The sequence below is a fragment of the Ambystoma mexicanum genome, chromosome 6p, assembly GCF_040938575.1.
Source record: "Ambystoma mexicanum isolate Mex_15411 chromosome 6p, UKY_AmexF1_1, whole genome shotgun sequence".
In the NCBI taxonomy this organism is placed as follows: domain Eukaryota; kingdom Metazoa; phylum Chordata; class Amphibia; order Caudata; family Ambystomatidae; genus Ambystoma; species Ambystoma mexicanum.
In genome coordinates this window covers 176531418-176549736 of record NC_090935.1, presented here as the reverse complement: position 1 = coordinate 176549736, position 18319 = coordinate 176531418, and positions in this window count along the sequence as shown.

The following is an 18319-nucleotide window of genomic DNA, read 5'->3' as shown; positions in this document are numbered from 1 at the left end:
GGAGGATAGCTCAGCGGCAGCGTGCGCGTCTTGCAACGTGCGCGTCTTGGAAGCAAGACGACACGAAGCAACAACAGGTTTGATACCCGGGTCTGTGCTTAGAAACCTCTGGGTGTTTAAGCGCGTTATAAATACGTAACTAAGACAAAAAAAAACACAATTACGCAACTAAGAAAAACAAACATTTCCTGTAACAGCGCCTCGATGCCTGCGGGCTGTGTGAGCGTTCTATAAATGTTAAATAAATAAAAAAATAAAAAATGTAGGCCTCTGGCATCCAGGGTTTCTGCGGACTTGAATAGTAAAGTGTGTTTCTTTAACCCTGTGCCATTGTGCCCATTTTACCTTGATAAGATCATTTCCACTTCAGTAGCGAATGCCTTATCTTTTTTTCTGTCTAAAAAAAAATCCCACCTTGCTGACTCTAAGCACCCATTGGAATTAGAGATTAAAATGTTGAAATCTTAAAAAAACAGAGACCTGAGAAGCCTTCACAGAGATCATATTAGTGATATGCAATTTGTATAACTTAAAAAAAGAACACTTCAACATTATAAAAATAGAGTCAAAGGTATTCATATTTTACAGTATAATAAGCAGAACTGCTCATTGATAATATATATCTGCAGGAATAATAGTGGGGCTGTCTGGTCTGCTATCCGGAATGATAGTTCATGCAGTGGGTTAGATAACAAATATATCATTCAAGCAGAAATATGGAGAACATTCATTACCAATAAGTATCAATTGCCTGTGCGATTTACAAATGTAAAATATGTATTGCCTTCTTATTCATCGCCGAAACCACTTAAGTGCTCTATTTTGGATATTGAATGGGCCATTAATCGATTGTCAAACTCTTGTGCTTCTGAAACCGATTGTATCCCATCATGCGTTTATAAGGCCGAGCAGGCCTTTTGGGCTAAGACCTTGAAAATTAAGTTTGATAGAATTATTATTTTAACATCACTTCCAGAGTCATGGGTCATATCTATTTTGGTTCCCATTTTTAAAAAGGGTGATCCATTTAAAACGGAAAATTAGAGGCCTATCTTGCTAACTGATGCTGCAGCTAAAGTATTTTCAATTCTAATCCTAGCTGGCCTTGAAAAATACCTCAATTTACATAACATATATTCAAAATTTCAAATAGATATTAGACGATTTATGAGCACCACGTTAAATGCTACAATCGTGGCTCACTTGCCGGCAGGGACGAAATCAAAGAACTTAGTCCAATTTACATAGCTTCCATAGAAATGCCCGCGGCATTTGATTCTGTAGTGCGTTACCTACTTTGGTCAAAGATGTCCAAATTTGGCATTGCAGAGCAACTGCTTTATTGGATCGTAAAATTCCGTTCTAATACATCTTACAAAATCCGGATTACTCAAGGTGGAGCCGCTACTGACCCTGTAATGTCATATCTAGGACTGAAGCAAGGTTGCAATCTGGCAGCAACGTTGTTCAACTTATATCTGTCCGACATGGACAACATATGGAACTCTGGTAACACCTTTGCTGCCATATTAAGCTCCTTGAGGCTGCATTGGATAGCCTTTGCGGATGACATTGTGCTGTTCGACTTGACTCCGTCTGGTTTGCAAAAGAAGTTGCAGCTTTTTGATGAATTTGCATTTTAACACAACTTGAAACCAAATGCAACAAAGACCAACATATGGTGTTCGATGCAGGCAAAAATCTTACAAAACATGTTTGGAAAATCGATGGTGAAGTTATATCTCACCCTCAAGAAATGATCTATCTTGGATACCGGCTAACAAACACTTCATCTATAAAATCTTGGGTTGATTATTTACAATCCAAGGTTGGACCACTTCAAAGTCAAATGAAAATCATTTTTTCAAACTACTGCAAATTCTCCTCGATTCCACTATTGGAATTCATGGCCTTAAAGGTGGAACCTGTTCTCTTGTACTCTTTGGATATATGTTTACTTAATTTACAACAAAGGTTTAATAGGTTACACAGGTGTTTACTAAAATCTGCCCTGCGCCTTTCTACTTCAATTCCTAATTGCATTATTCCACATAAACTGGGAATAATATCACTGTCTAGCAGATGGAAGTGGGGAGCAATATCTAACTATAGTAAAATCCTAGTTCCAGCAGGCAATTCCCTGTACCAAGATTTACCTCAAATGACAAAGGGCTGTACTTCTCGTTCCTTCATGGCATATAATGAAAGGATGTTATCATTATTGGACGAAATTCGGGTCGTCTTTTGTGACCTACACATGCGTCCGGGTTACGTTAAAAAAAAAAAAACGTTTTGAACGGGTTTGGACCAGGACTTTAGATGAACTGTCTAAGTACAACACATACAAAGAATACACTAAGTTTACCCGAAAAAAAAATGGTTGTATTTAGCTATCTTTCCTTGTAACTTTACACGCAATCATTTCATGCGTTTTATAATAAATCAACTGCATACGGTGGAAAGGACACTACACTGGGGTCAATCTAAGGATAGGCATATGCCTATGAATTGCAGATTTCCAAATTGTTTAGAACCAGTGGAAACATTAAAACATCTTATATTGGAATGTCCTTATTTTAGAGAACCTAGAACAAACATGTTGAAGCGATTTGTCAATCCAGATAACGATGATTGTATTGATTCCTTGTGGAATCAGATGATGCTAGGTCAAGGGAGAGCTTTAAGTGTTGCTTTAGTTGCATAAATAAAGTTGATTGAAAATGAAATATCAACCTTGTAAATAATGATGCATAGTTATTAGATATCCTTTGAGCTTGTTAATGTGTTTGATACGTTGTAGTATCTGCTTGGTTTTCTGTATTGTTTTTCACATGATGTATCTAATCAATTAATTTAACTTTCATCTGTATGTCAAGACTGTATTCTAAGCTATTGTTTTGAATTTTGACCCCAATGAACTTTTTTTAAATTTAATTTCTATGTAATTTTGTAAAAGTTTATATTAACCACAAACATATGAAACAAATAAAAACAAAATAATAAATGGAACAGCCTATGACTTCAGTATGGAGGAGTTCACTCCTTTTAAGAAACACAATGGTATTCTATCGGGAGACTGCTGGGGAAGTGTGTTCCTCTACGCGTTTGTCAGCACAGTTTCCCTCCTGTAATGACATTTCTACAGAATGTACACGTAATATTGAGTGTTCATATTTAATGGACAAATGGCACATATTTAAAAGACCCCACAATCCACGCCACAATCCACCCCACAATCTGGGCCAAGAAGCTGCCTGGATTAATCAGAATATTTCTGTATCATTTAAAGTAATGCAGGAGCTCCACTAATTTACAAAGCTGGGGACCTCACCTCAAAGCATGACAAATACATTCTGAATACAATGATAGTAAGTCAACACTGACTTGCCTATTTTTTCTGACCAACATTTTAATATAACAGGCCGATTCATGTAATTCCTCTCAAAAGTATCGCACGCAGCTGGCGCACAGCATGCCCGTGCGAATTTCTGCGCCAGCCGCGTGCGATAAAATCAATTTCCACGCACAGCGTATTCATGGATTCTCGCCTCCAAAAGCAGACGTGGCGCAGAGTGGCGCAGCGACCCTGCAGCAGCGCCAGTTACGCCCCCAAGAACGCCCTCGCGCAAGGAAAAGCCATCAAGATCGCAAAAACATTGCAAAGGGCTGTGCCAACCCTGTACCAGTTTACCGGACTGGCAAACAGCAAACGCAAAGCGGGGAACGCGTATTACGGGTTTCGGGAACACGCGTGCGCGAGAAGTTTCACACGTGATCTGGCCTGGGGGAGCATGTGCGTGTATTTCAGGGGTGCGCGAGAAGTTTCACACGCGATTGGGCTGCGTGCGGGTATTACAGGGGTGCGCGCAAAGTTTTACACGCGATCTGGCCTGGGGGAGCGTGTGCGTGTATTTCAGGGGTGCGCGTGAAGTTCCACACGCGATTGGCCTGGGCGCGTGTATTTCAGGGGTGCGCGAGAAGTTCCACACGCGATTGGCCTGGGCGCGTGTATTTCAGGGGTGTGCGAGAAGTTCCACACGCGATTGGCCTGGGCGCGTGTATTTCAGAGGTGCGCGAGAAGTTCCACACGCGATTGCCCTGTGCGCGTGTATTTCAGGGGTGCGTGAGAAGTTCCACACGCGATTGGCCTGGGCGCGTGTATTTCAGGGGTGCGCAAGAAGTTCCACACGCCATTGCCCTGGGCGCGTGTATTTCAGGGGTGCGCGAGAAGTTCCACACGCGATTGCCCTGTGCGCGTGTATTTCAGGGGTGCGCGAGAAGTTCCACATGCGATTGGCTGGGCGCGTGTATTTCAGAGGTGCGCGAGAAGTTCCACACGCGATTGCCCTAGGCGCGTGTATTTCAGGGGTGCGCGAGAAGTTCCACACGCGATTGGCCTGGGCGCGTGTATTTCAGGGGTGCGCGAGAAGTTCCACATGCGATTGGCCTGGGCGCGTGTATTTCAGGGGTGCGCGAGAAGTTCCACACGCGATTGGCCTGGGCGCGTGTATTTCAGGGGTGCGCAAGAAGTTCCACACGCGATTGGCCTGGGCGCGTGTATTTCAGGGGTGCGCGAGAAGTTCCACACGCGATTGCCCTGTGCGCGTGTATTTCAGGGGTGCGCGAGAAGTTCCACACGCGATTGGCCTGGGCGCGTGTATTTCAGAGGTGAGCGAGAAGTTCCACACGCGATTGGCCTGGGCGCGTGTATTTCAGGGGTGCGCGAGAAGTTCCACACGCGATTGGCCTGGGCGCGTGTATTTCAGGGGTGAGCGAGAAGTTCCACACGCGATTGGCCTGGGCGCGTGTATTTCAGGGGTGCGCGAGAAGTTCCACACGCGATTGGCCTGGGCGCATGTATTTCAGGGGTGCGCGAGAAGTTCCACACGCGATTGGCCTGGGCGCGTGTATTTCAGAGGTGCGCGAGAAGTTCCACACGCGATTGGGCTGCGTGCGGGTATTTCAGGGGTGCGCGCAAAGTTTTACACGCGATCTGGCCTGGGGGAGCGTGTGCGTGTATTTCAGGGGTGCGCGTGAAGTTTCACACGCGATTGGGCTGCGTGCGGGTATTTCAGGGGTGCGCGTGAAGTTTTACACGCGATCTGGCCTGGGGAGCGTGTGCGTGTATTTCAGGGGTGCGCGTGAAGTTCCACACGCGATTGGCCTGGGGGAGCGTGTGCGTGTATACCAGGGGTGCGCGGAAAGTTTTACACGCGATTTCAGCAGGGTACGTGTATTTCAGGGGTGCCGGGGAGTCCTACATGTGATTTGCCAGTGTGGGTCCTCCCAGGTGTTCCCTGTACACCCTCCACGGCCCCTGCAGGCAGCCCACACCACAGGGGACTACCCTGCATCCCTTGTAATGTCCCGCAGGCAGCCCACCCAACATGGGCATGCCCCCCAACAAAGGCACATGTCTCCTTGCACTAATGATCACCAACTCATGTCCCCTTGCACCCCCACCCCCAGCATTGCGGGGCACCTGCCAGCAGGCCCCCACCCATGTCCAACTCATGTTCCCCACCACCCCCATCCCCCAGCACTGTGGGGCACCTGCCGGCAGGCCCTACCCATGTCCAACTCATGTTCCCCACCACCCCCACCCCCCAGCACTGTGGGGCACCTGCCAGCAGGCCCCCACCCATGTCCAACTCATGTTCCCCACCACCCCCACCCCCAAGCAGTGCAGGGGCACCCTCCACCAGGCCCCACCAATGTCTCCCACCACCCCCACCCCCCAGCAGTGCAGGGGCACCCTCCATCAGGCCCCCACCCATGTCTCCCACCACCCCCACCCCCAGCATTGCGGGGCACCTGCCAGCAGGCCCCCACTCATGTCCCACTCATGTTCCCCATCCCCCCACCCCCCAGCAGTGCAGGGGCACCCTCCACCAGGCCCTCGCCCATGTCCCAATCACAACCAAATTAAAAAAAAAATTAAAGGAAACCTAACACTAACTATATAACTATATACAAAGGCGGCGGGCAAGTCCAGCGGCTCACTCCGTGGTGTTCCGGGCCAGGGCATCATCGAACTCCTGTTCGATGTCCCGGAGGCGGTCCTGTTCCATGGCCCCGAGGGTCCGCAGGGACGACGCCATCTCCTCCTCCAACCCCCTGCGGATTGCCTTGAGGCACTCGGCCCGCCTCAGGGCCCTCCGCATGGAGTTCTCCGCCCTGACCATTGTGAGCCGCGCCTCTTCCGCCCGCTGCCGCTCCGCACCTATATGCTGGCCCAACCGCTGCCACACGGAAGACACTTCCCGTCCTGGGTCCTCTTGCCCTCCGGCCGATGCCTGCACCTCCGATGTTGATGGCCCCGAGCCATGATGCCTCCCACGTTGACTCCGCTGCTGCCTCCGACGCCACTGCCTCTGCCAGCACGACGGCATCCAGGCTGATGGAATCCACGACGCCGTCGTGCACGTGCCCTGCCTGATGATGCCGGCACATCCTCCATCTGCTGGGGTACAGTTGCTGTGGTGTCCACCCCTGCTGGACCTCTGACTCCCGACTGTGGCAGGGATGGGATCCCCACCGAGCTGGCTGCATTGGTCAGGGCAGGTCCACAGGGGGCCCTGGTGCCATCTGGGCCGGAAGACGGCAAGGAGAACGACTGGCATATAGTCTCCACAGAGGAGGAGAGGGCCGCCAGGTTGGCCGACACATGCAGGAAACCCCCGAACATGGATGATCCCAATTGGGCCACGTCGGCACGGTGCTCTTCCTACTGGGAAGCACGCACGGCATCACGAATCACAGCCGTGCGCATCGCAACCCCAATCAGGACCTTCTCCATACGGCCAGGGGTCCCCTCGTCCGCAGGTGGAGGGGAGTCCGATGACATGGACATCCCCTCTACCTGCGGATGGGCCTGGGACGGGGCATCCCTGCTGGTGCATGGTGGTGCACCCACAGGGTCAGGGACAGCGACATGCACAGGCCCCTCCACGGTGACCTGTGCTGCCTCCTGCCCCTGCCCCTGCCCCTGGACTGCACCACTTGCACCAGCAGGGATGCCCCCACCAGGCCCCATGTGCGCCTCAGTGGCGGCCTCCTCCTCCTCTGTGGAAACCACCAACCTGGATGGCTCCTCACCGTCTTCCGCCGTAGCAGGCCCCTGTGGGGGCTCACCCACCCCTTCCGCTGCAGCCGTGGGGGCATCCCCGCCGCCTTGCTCCACAGCGCCGTCTCCGCCCTCTTCTTCACTAGCCGCTGCGTAGAGGGAGACATAGAACACAAGCATCAGGGTACTGTACAATGGTCCCCTAGACAGGAAGCAATAGCAGATGAGTGCCAGTGTCAAAGTACACTTCCATCATGTCCCTCCACAACACATGTGTCAGTCCAGGCAAAACACACACAGTGACAGTCATGGTGCATGCCATGGACATTTCCATACATGTCCAAAGGACTCTCGAAACATACAATGTAATGGAACTCACATGCATCATGGGTCATGCCTATCACATGCACACACTTCACCTCAGTCACATCCATCTGGCCCCGTACACCCCAATCACAGTGGATGACTAGGCTGCATCAGTGAATCTGTAAATTGTCACAGACATGTGTCATGCATCCATGGCATTCACAAGTCACAGACACGCAGGTCAGGCACACAGACATGGATACCATATATGTACCTGGCATCAGCACCCATCCCTCACCCCCACCCATGTCCAGGAACAGAGACTGCCATGCTCTCATGTGTACAATCTGCATAGGGCTCCCCATGTTGCATTTAAACACATGCAACAACCGTGCGGTTCACACATTACTGGTCGCACATGCATTACCATGATGTCCCTGCACACATACATGCGTACATGGCCTATGTCACACATACAGGCAAGTATCAGACAACCAGCACACTGCAACATGCCCTGTCTCACACAGCAATGCTTGGCCACTTACCGCTCAACTCCAGACGGGTCTCCCTCTCAAGGACCTGGGCGTGGAGCGCTGGGTGTACGCGTTCCACGACCCTCATCTGGATGGAACTCATGCGGCCCCGGCCCCCCTACACGAGGCGCCGGGCCTTTATGAGGGTCCTGGACCTCAAGTCCTCCCAGCGCTTCTTGACCTTCTGGATGGTGCGGGTTGCCACCCCCTCCGTGTTGATGGCAACCACACAGTCGGCCCAGATCCTCTCCCGTCCTCCCTTGTTGGCACGGGATGATCCGAAGAGGGCATCATACTACCCCAGGACTTGCTCCACCAGGACACCAACTTCGGTGGCAGTGAAGCTGGTGCACCTCTGCCCCTCTGGCCGGGGGTTGCCACTGGTGCCAGATGTTGATGTGCCCAACATGGCAACCCCAGGGGCAGGAGTGGGTGGGCAACTGGGTCCTGGGGCTGGGCTGTGGAGCGATGTTATCCGAGTCGGGAGTCTTCTGTTCCAGCAGGGGTGGACACAGCAACTGGACCCCTGCAGATGGCTGATGTGCAGGCACCAAATGGCAGGGCACGGTGGCAGCAGGCAGGCAGCAGCAGATGGCAGGTGGGAGCGTGCTCGGGGGTCTGGGGGGCAGTAGTTCGGCCTTCTGGGCAGGAGCGTGGTCTTCCGTGTGCTTACGCGTGGCCAGCTTGATACAGAGTGATTTGGCACGTGAAAATTCTGCATGTCAGCGTGTGAATCGAGGAAAGGCCCTTAGCACGTAAGCGCGTCAGCACGCATACGCGATACCATTGGACCAAAGGCCCTTAGCGCGTATGCGTGTCTGTGACGTATCGCGCACGGGCGTTGCATTTCGTGGGGTGCGGTGCGTGTGTCTTGCAGGCGTTGGGGTTCACACGCTATTACTTCACAGCGGGTGGGTGTTGGCTACGCGTTCTTCTACACGCAAGGCAGACGGTGAGTGGTACCCTGCTCCCTCAGGCCCGATCACGTGTAAAACCACCCGCGAGCCCCTGAAATACACGTACCCCGCTCCCCCAGGCCTGATCGCGTGTAAAAACACCTGCAAGCCCCTGAAATATACGTACCCCGCTCCCCCGAGGCCCGATCGCATGTGTAAAGGAGTGCCACAAATCGGCATCCCCCAAATGCAGCATGCACCTACACCCACCAATATGAGCCCCCCACATGCAAAGGGTGCTTACTCCCACTATTCCTACTCCCCGCACAACCACCAATATGAGCCCCCACATGCAAAGTGCACCTACACCCACTATTCCTACTCCCTATACACCACCAATGTTAGACTCCATTCAAGGCTGCCTACACCCAATATCCCCACCCCCTCTACAACCACATGCGTAGCCCCCCAACATGGAAAGTGCACCTACACCCACTAATCCTACACTCTGGACAACCACCAATCACCACAGCACACACATAACCCCTTACTCATGCATCCCTTGAAAGGACCAGCACACACTAAATGTACCCCAAATCCCCCTGGAATAAAAAAATAGGGACATGTGTCACTTGTCTGTCTCCTTTAGCACGCAATCTGTTGGGGCACAATGGTGAAAGAGAACTGTCCACCTCAGGTAGAGGTTGTCTGGTGCAGCTGGTGGATGCCCCCCTGCACCTGTATGTGTGCATCAGGAAGGCACGAGGCCAACCACCCCACAGCTGCCTTGGGTGCCCCAGTGCAGGTGTCGCCCAATTTCCCTGATGCCTGGTTGATGCTGAAGTGACACTGGAAGCTGTGGGCCATGCCGGGGTCTGAGGGTAAAAGAGGGACAGGTCAACGTGTGTTGGACCATGACACACTGTAGCATAAATCCTGACCACTGGGCACCCACCGAGCTGAACCAAATGGTCAGTGTAGAATGTGAGTCCCAAGAAAGCACAGCAGCTGGACACACAGGTATGGAGAAGTAAGTGAGTGTGGGACCTGGTGCCTGGACTGGGCTACACCGGGCAGGGTCTGCACCCCTCAAGAACTCCGCCCTGTTACCGAATTCCCAAACCTATGCATGTCAGTACTCAGCCCAATACTGTATCAAAATCCACCATAAATATCACCACCTCCAGTGTGTAGAAACAACACCTGACTGTATCTTGTGGAGGGACAATTTGCACACATCATTCAAACTACAACCTGTGGGTGGCGTATACAAAATGTGTAACCACAATTTCTGATGAAACTCAGATTGAGCTCTACCTTAGTCACCGACAGTGACCCTGAATGGTCTGTGCAACTACACGCCTCCTGAGGAGATTGACTCCACATGGCCCACCATGCCAACTATGGCAGGGGAATACCACCTGAGTGTACCTGCACATCCACATTAATGTGTCGTTTCACCATGCCTAGAAGTGTGAGAATTGAGTGGGCCATCATATCCCCACTCACCCTTGTACACTGGTAGTTCAGATTCCAATCCTACACAGATGTGTCTCCCATGATGTACACCACAGAGAAATCAATGACTACATGCGTTGGAGCCCCTCGTGCTGCTGTTGACACACATTCACCTGAAGCACAAGTACAACTACAAACACCTTTATGCACACAGTTATCTGCCCTACAAATGTCAGAGTGATGGTCGGTGTTTAACACATGCATCAGCGGTCACAGTGAGTGAAATGAACGCAACTCTGCACAAAAGGCAAAATCAGGCAGAACATACACTTGCATTACATATACTGAGCATGACAGTGACCATCGCTGGGTTTACTAAAATCACAGAGCAATAAACACCCTCACTGGCAACATCATCACACCAAACTCACCTTTGACACACATAATACATTGATTAAGCATTGCTGATAGTAATGTCACACAAAAAAGCACACCCACATCCACAACTCATTCACAACCTCATAAGAGGAGTGGGGCGATATACACCAACCAAATATGAAGATCACTGGCATGTACAATGCAACATCAATGCGTACTACAAGGAACAATCATCCTTGTCCAACATATGTAATCATAGATCTGTACAGCCAACACACATGGCTACATGTCCATCTGTACAAGGAATGCAATGTAGGACAACCCTGACTACCACAATGATGAACCATAATAATACACCACCACCCTCACACGCAATCAGTCTGCACACAACACAATACATGTAACAATCCTAAGTATATGTCCCTTGGAAATGTGAATCTGTTACTGGATGCAATACACTAGAATAATTCCGTGTCCAAATAACTGGACAAACTGAATAAAATGGCAATTTGCTGTTTTATTAGCAATTATCTAAAAAAAGTGAGGTTACAACGAATATCAACGGAAGTATGGTCATTCTCTCAGCGATTTCTAAATTAAAAACAATTAGTTATTTATTTTTCTTGATTTGCATTTTTAAAGTGCTCACACAGCCCGGGGGCATTGAGGTGCTGTTACAGGAACATGTCTTAGTTGTGTATTTATAACGCAGTTAATACCCAGAGGTATCTAAGCGTGGACCCGAGAATCAAACTTGTGTTGCTTCGTGTCGTCTTGTTTCTCCCGGGACAATCATATACTCTTTATCTATCAGAATGACATCATGCTACATGGCAATAGTAAAAAACCTATAAAGGGTTGAGAATGGTTATGGGATACATCTAGATATACAATCATATAGGAGCAAGGTTTGTTATTGGCTGTCCGATATCAGGTGGACAATTTACGGCTACCTCTTCATACTTGTCATTTAAGAAAAATCAGTTACACAGTGTTTCTTTAGTTTCTCCAGCTATAAGGTCCTTCATTATATGGACTAATACAATTGGTTTGGCATGCTTGTGCATATCTGGAACATTTGGTTTAATTAGCAGCACGTAAGCCAAGACACAGGTGCAAGTAGATAGGACATGACGCTCCCCTACCACCCAATTAGCCCAACATCTCTCAACACTCTTGCCTTCTGCCATGAAATTCTCTTTGTACTTGGTATTGCAGAGTATTCTTGTCCTAGGAATGAAATGGGAGTGAGGGCACTCAATATCGTTTCTGGAACTCCAAGTTCAAGCTCTATTTCCAGCATTGACTCACGTGACAAGAGACCATGCTTCTGCTTATTCTCCAAACTTTCAAATGCCTTAATGAATGAATACTTCACATCTCCTGTGTTGTTTTTGCACCTTAACATGAGAGGTTTCATACTCTGCACACATGTTCCTCTTCAGCGTAGTTAGCTGACCTCAACTTCTCAGTTCATAACTTCAGGCCAGACAGCCGCCCAATGCAGCTCCTACAACCTGCTATTCTACAGCGCTACAACCTGCTATTCTACAGCGACACAGCTTTTCATTTTCTCTTCATGATTCTTCAGCTTACTTATTTCATGATACCAATGTCCAGTTTCTATACAATGGCGACTCTGCCAGCATTCTATTCACTACTTGTAGCTAGCCTATGCAATGGCTTGATCTATCTTGCATTTCAGCGAATGTACATTCCTTATTTTTCTGATGTCTGCAGCACTTTTTAACATGTAATCTTCATCTTTTACACTTCTAATGTTCACTTAATTCTTTACTTTGTCATTTCTCCTCTAGGATTCATAATTGTTTTCATTCATTGTTTCAGGACTTTGTGCACATTTTATTACTACGTCATCAGTGCATTTTCTTAGCTCTTTATCATATTCCTTAAGGAATCTCCTCCTGCAAGCTGTCATCAACTCGAGGGTATATTCGATATGGTTGTCTTAACGGATACTGTCTTCCAAATACTCGCAGCAATACTGGTACAATAGCTGGTTTTAGACAGGGGACAGCCTCATATCGCCAACACAGGGGACGTACGGGGGTAGGATCTCCTGTGGATGTGTACGTCTGCTCCTCTACAATCCTATACATATGCATCGACTACATACATGAATACATCTACATATGCTGATGCTTAAGTGCATGGCCTGACAGCTGCAGACAGCACACATTTTGCTTGTTGGCAATGTGCTCACATAACATAGAATCATACCTTCACGATGAGCAGATGTGTGGACAAATGGTACTCAGAATCTTGACAATGAGATGCTGAGTGATGACTCATGAATCCTGAGAAGCATACCGCCTGATTATGCAGCATGCACCCATCATAACAGCCCAGTGTGACATGCATACCAAAACATGACTGTACACAGACATGAGCATTGGAGAAAGTGAATTACACACGAAAAGACAAAATACCCACAGGAATCCGATGGAACCGAAGACACAACTGTATTAGAATGCAGAACTTGAACAATGAAAACATTAGGCCAAAACATAATCACAAGAATCCTCCTTTAAAAAAAGAAGTAATGCAAATCCATCGGAAAAAAATAACAGATTACAGTCACTGTTTCAGTCCTATTTCGGACAATGCCTGGCCCAAGGCAGCCTATGTCTCTGCCTCCACTTGCTGCTGTAGGTCTCAGTGGTGTCCCTGAGTGCCTGAACAGCCTCCTGAGTGGTCTGTTCAATTTGTGGTGCAGCCCTCATACTCTCCCCCGGAATGGCACATTGCATCTCCTCCATCCTTGCATGAGCTGCATCCCTGGACTTGGCAGCTGCCTCCTCCATTGCCTGCAGCCTCTGTACATCCTGATGCCTCATGAGTTGCAGTTGGCATGTGGTGGCTACATGTATACAGTGCCTTGCCACCTGCCTCTCCTGAAAGACATCAAAAGTCTGCTGCACACTACGTGCCAGGAGTCGCAGGTGTGCCTGCCTCTGCTGTCGCAACAGCTCCAGCTGCTTGGCAGCCTGCCGTTGGTGCTGGGGCTCTCTCCAATTAAATGAATGACTCCTGCAGGGGAGTACTGCCCCACAAATGCATCAAGTGCCATGCCCCCCTGCACTGCTTTATCCTGTGCAAAGGCCACCCCAGACCGTGGGACCACCTGAACGGCCTCCGTGGCCACTTGTGCCCCCACTGAGCCTGAAGGAGGCACCAGACTTGCCGACGGGTTGACAGGGGCAGACTAGCCTGAGGTGGTAGTAATCATAGAGGCCACAGTTGTGGGTGCCTAGGGCACAGTTGCTGAGGAGTAGGTGGGTGGAATCAGTGTTTCCTGTGTCAATTGTACCACACACAGCAGTGCACTAGCCATTTTTGACATGATGTGGCACACTTGCCCATGATGGCTTATGAGCTGGCCACGGATCACATCAAGGGCGGCCACCTGCTGGCTACGGCCTGACAAGAGCAGGGGCAACACACCATCCCATATGGCCTCATCAGCACTCGCTGCAGGGCTTGTCTGTGATGTGGTATCACCAAAGTTGTGTAGCACTGTTGTGGGATGTATCAACCCACTCATCCAAGCCCTGCAACATCACTGTGCATTGCTGGCAGCAGAAACATCATAATGGCCACTGGAAAGCATGCTGCTCGCCAGAAATCACCAGAAAATGTGCAGTGAAAACCTGAAAAATAGGCTGCCATCCACTTTTGCCTATCTTAGTGAGCACAGGAGATCACTGCCTAAAACCACCATTGGGATACCCACAAAGCAGCCTGAAACCACTTGAAAATAGCAATGCTGATTGAAAAAGAAACAGAGCTAGTTTCAAAAATCAGTTTTCTGGGGTGTCAAAGTGCTAAAATCATGGCTCACAAACCACTCTAAAAGATCCAACCTCTTTGTTGGGTGTTCCACATCAATTACTGCAAGAATCCACACAAATACAATGCCAGAAAAAAATCATATGTTCTCAGAACAAAATCCTATTTTGAGGATACTGAAGGAAAGACAGCTGTCAAAAATGGGTGTAATACCGTTGCTCACCTCTACCAGAAAGCCGGCATTTTAAAACTATTTTGGGTAAAGTTGAACATGGAACCCCAAACTATGCCAAAGAAGAGAATTCCATCAACATGCCATATAGAGTGCCACACAGTGATTTCATTGTTGAAAAAGACTTGATTTAAAAATATGTTGCTTATTGTAAGTTTATAAATGTATTTTTTTTTACAAACAACTATGTTGCAATTGACCAGAAGGTAATCTGATTTAGTTAAAACTTCAAGAGGCCTTCTTTTCATGAGAACCCTTCACACCTTGGGCCTTCCCACCAACAGGAGAGGATATCACATTGACATGTAAATCAAGAGAGGAGGAGATTTTCTCTGCAGCCCGGAGGAAGGAATAATGGGGGCTTTGGAATGATTAGGAATATGCTGATTTGGGTGTAACTGGTCAACAACTGCTCTGGGAGAGACAGGACATGTGACCTCGAGGCAGCCAGATCCGGGAGGTGGAGACAAACCATTGTGGATTCAGATAGCCCAACAAATATATGTTTTATGAAATTGCTTATAACAAAGCGTACCAAGCTGACAAAAACGTAAAACTTTGAGACGGTTAAAGTGAAAAATTCACTCACAAGTTAAGACACCGTGTGATGTTCTGAGACCAAACCCCAGAATGATTAATATCACAGCTGCAGTGTTGTTGCTATGAACCTAAGAACTTACAGTAATATGCCCAGAGAGGAGCTGCGTGCATGTATCAAATTTGGTGCAGAACCAATATTGGGAAACTCCCCAAAAGCGCAAATAAGTTGTCATTTCGGAACTAAAGCTCTTAGGAAGATTAGAGTTGGACAAGAATGTACCTTAAGTAATCTGTGATGTGTATATGTATTATGAACAAGTTGTGCACCTTGGAAATATGTTTGTTATGAAAAATTGATTTCTAAGTAAAAGCAAAGGGGAGTTTCTTCCCTGGAGGGTAAATGGCAACATCATGATGACACCTCATGACACGCTGATCCTTTCTCCAGTCAAAAGACAGAGAATCCTCTAACCTATCAAATCCTTATGGGGTTGGGCATAGAGAATCAGCCTACCCACCCCCTTTGGAAACACATAAATAGGAACTGCTGAGACCCAGATAACACACTCTTTTCCACTCTTCAACCGATTTCTTGCGAAGACGGAAGACTCCAGAATCCAGATCTAGATCCAGAGACCAGAACTCTAGAACCCAAACTCTAGAACCTTGAAGCAGAGAGGCCTAAACCAAAAGCTGAATCCTCCTCAGCAGGCCTTCAGAATCTTTTGCCACCTGATTCTAACCCCTAAACTTCCACGGGGCTTAACCAAACCATTCAATAGCCGGGCTGTGCTGTTTGCTTCAAGCTATGAACCCTGTGCTAGAACACAGATCCAGACCCAGAAAGCAGTGCTGTAATCCAAGACCCATCAGATCCAGTTCAAGAGGCCGCAGACTGCCGTGCAGTGCTGAACGCAGAACCCAGAGGGCCTGAGACCGTCCAGTGGCGAGAGTGAAGCCAAACCCCTTGACCAGATCTTTGACTAGGCCCATCCCATTCCAAAGCTAGGAGTGAATATCTAGTCTAAAACTGTCCATAACCAAGCTCTTAGTTTAAAGTAATCCTCTTCCATCCATTTCAACCTGTCCAGAACTGCATAATAGAATTTTTTTTTTTTTTTATTTATTTGTTTTTGGTTTTAAAAGAAAACCTTTACAAAAGAATAGTGCATTTCCTTAGATAAAATTACGAACGGTTCTCGGAAACCAGGGAATAACTAGATTACTTTAATCTAAATTAATAGAATTTTGTGTCCATCCTGTTGATTCCAAATCTGTAACGCGCAATCTGTCATTTGAAATCTTGACTTTATTACTGCAAAACCTACCTTCACATAAACATCCGTAACTTCTGAATTTAACTGTCATTTTAAAGCTAAAATCCTAAGTTTTCCAGCAAACCCAAAACGACATTGCATTTCATTATAGTTTTTCCGTAATTGCGATTTACGCACGTGGAAAAATTGCAGCGAATTGCAATTTAGCTCCATTTCACCACTTGTAAAAATAGCTGTTTCTTGTTTGCAACTGCTAAATTTGTTTTCATTTTGATAATCATTCATGAATTATTGATAGTGTTGACCTGAATCAATCTAAGGTAACTATCACTCATCCTGAATCTCTTTAGTGAATTAAAATCATTTTAGCATATTTTTCCATCCATTGCAATCACATTCAAAAGCGTTTTGACCTGTGTTTTAAAATCATACCTGTTTAGTCTAAGCTTGCTGGGGGGAACTGGAATTGAACTGCATTACTGATTGTAATCTTGAAACCTGTGTGCCCTCATTTCCATCTTTAATATTGCCTAATATTGGGGGAAAGTGAGTAGTCACAGGGGAAAAAGTGACCATATTATCTTTTGATTGAAATCATATCAAGTTTATTGCTGTGTTTAATTCTTTCCCATTATTGCCGTTCCTTGAATTACATCTCTGCTACAGTATCCTCCATATTCATACTCCTAAGTGATTAAGAGAATGTTAATTTTGTAATATTACCCATTGTTGATTACCGTCCATATTCATAAGTGTGCTATTCAGATATTATTTTATTCATAAAAGTGTGATATATATAGTTTAATTCTTCAAATAAATCTTTTAATTTGCAAAACAAATCGACTTCTTGGCTCAGTGAGGTCAGGGGATTCAAAGAGAGGGGCCTTATGTAAGGGTTCATCATCCAGATTCAAAGAACTTTTACATCAAAAATATATAAATAAGGGCTTCCATTGGGCATCCCATCCTAAGCATTTACTTAGTTGGATTGCTGGATTGAAGTCACTTACACACCACAATTACATGATGGGAATGCACCACTGGCACAGTCGGGTAGCAGCGATGTGAGAGAAGAGACCACCGGAACTCCCACAACCCTGGGACAGTTACCGGTCCCGGAGAAGGGGCAAAGCTGGAAAAAGTAATTCACTGAGGAGGAATTGGAAATCCACACAGACTATGTGGATGAGCACTAGTCGGAGCTCTAGACATGGGCTGGAAGCACCTAACACTGGCCTAGCAGAAGTGAATTGGAGTGGGTTGGAGAAGTGCACAGCACCAGAAGACAAGAAGTGCATAAGAGGATGGACGACCTCACCAGGCATACCAGAGAAAAACTGCAAATGTGTCCTCTGCACAGGCTAATGGTGGTGGGTCTCCATTTGTTAAGGATCTCACTCCTTTTGAAGAAGTTGCCTCTGGACTCATCACGAGTGAACAGGTTTTTGGCGTGAAAGGTTACTACACATATGTACATGCAGCAGGTGAGTGAAATGTGTGACTGATACATGTGGTAATGACAAAACTGTGCATGACAATGGATGAGTGCATTAATGTTGCTCAGGGGTATTCACATCAGTGCATGTCCAATAGGGCTGTACATACATGTGCAATCTGTCCATATGATATGCAGTGTTACTGTTGGATGCATGATGGTCATTTCACTGCACCTTACAGGTGTATTTGTGAAGGACACAGGGAGGGTTGTCTTTGGATTGGATGGGTTACAGGGTTTGTAATCAACATGGCCGGTCTCTTGCTACCTTGGCCCACAGACCTTGCAATTGCAGAAATGCCCCTGTGACTCCATTTCCTACTCCTGC